The following is a 1,454-nucleotide window of genomic DNA, read 5'->3' as shown; positions in this document are numbered from 1 at the left end:
AAAAAAAAAAATATATATATATATATATATATATATATATATATAAATATATACAAGGGGTGCCCAAGTGGCTCAGTCGGCTGGGCATCCGACTTCAGCTCAGGTCATGGTTTCATGGTTCCTGAGTTCAAGCCCCGCGCTTGGGGCTCTATGCTAACAAACAGCTTAGAGCCTGGAGGCTGCTTTGGATTCTGCATCTTCCTCTCTTCCTCCCCCTCCCCTGCTCATGCTCTGTCTCTCAAAAATAAATAAATGTTAAAAATTTTTTTTTAAAATATGATTCATCTATCTTCAAAAGAGTTCCCAGATTCCAACTTTCTTGGGCATTTATTAATTATTTTTAATGTTTTTTATTTATTTCTGAGAGACAGAGACAGCGTGAGAAGAGGAGGGTCAGAGAAAGAGGGAGATACAGAATCTGAAACAGGCTCCAGGCTCTGAGCTAGCTGTCAGCACAGAGCCTGACATGGGGCTTGAACCTATGAACCATGAGATCATGACCTGAGTAGAAGTCGGCCGCCCAACCAACTGAGCCATCCAGGGCCCCCTCTTGGGCATTTATTAAACAGCAAGCAGGAGGGGGCTTAGGTAGGGGGAAGAATAGATGGAATAGGATTTAGGATAATTACAAAGCCCAAAATGTGGGGGTAAGTGAAGAGGAGCCTGGGATTATTTTATTTTTCCTCCTTTCTCCCTTTCCTTTCTTCAGTGAGGATCTCCTCCTCCGCCTCCTCCTTCTTGTCCCTGACCCCATAGCCTCACACAACCCATGTGGCCTCTCATGAAAGGTAAAGAGAAGAGAAAAACCGGAGAAATAGGAGTATTTTGAGTTGGTAAGCCCAAGCAGCAGCATGCCTAGTAAAGGGTCCTTATGGCCCCAGGCTACCCACCTGGAACCAGTCGTTCTGTTTCCACATGGCTATTTCTGTGCCTATATACGACATGCCTGATGCACATTATTATGTTACTTTTATTGGGTTTCAACACTATCTTACTCTCTTCTCCCAGATACACAGAAGACTACTTTTCTTTTCTTTGCAAGCTGCCCTTGCAAGTGGGCAGGGTCATGTGACTATTATGACTAACGATATGTGGGCAAAAGTGACAAATCCTTTCTGGGCCGTGGTAGTGTAAAGCTGTTTGTGATCCTCAAGTCTCTCTGCTGCCCTGTTATTGCAGTAGTGGCAGGGGCCTTGGTTTGAACTGGAAAAGCTAAAACATGGGCTCAGAAGTAACCTATATTTCTGAATTATCATGGAGGATTCGGGGAGGGCAGGAAAGTCCTGGTGAACCACCCAGACCCACAACAAATTTTGTATGAGTGAGAAATAAACCTTGATTATACTAAACAACCAAGATTTTTAGAACTGCTCAGTATCATAGCATAACCCAGATTATACTGCCAGATATAATTACGAAAACTGGGGCCTGCATATTTAAGAAAGCACAAACTT

This window comes from Crocuta crocuta, unplaced genomic scaffold, assembly GCF_008692635.1.
Source record: "Crocuta crocuta isolate KB4526 unplaced genomic scaffold, BGI_CrCroc_1.0 scaffold102, whole genome shotgun sequence".
In the NCBI taxonomy this organism is placed as follows: Eukaryota; Metazoa; Chordata; class Mammalia; order Carnivora; family Hyaenidae; genus Crocuta; species Crocuta crocuta.
The sequence above is the reverse complement of the archived record's forward strand: the minus strand, read 5'-3'. Positions refer to the sequence as shown.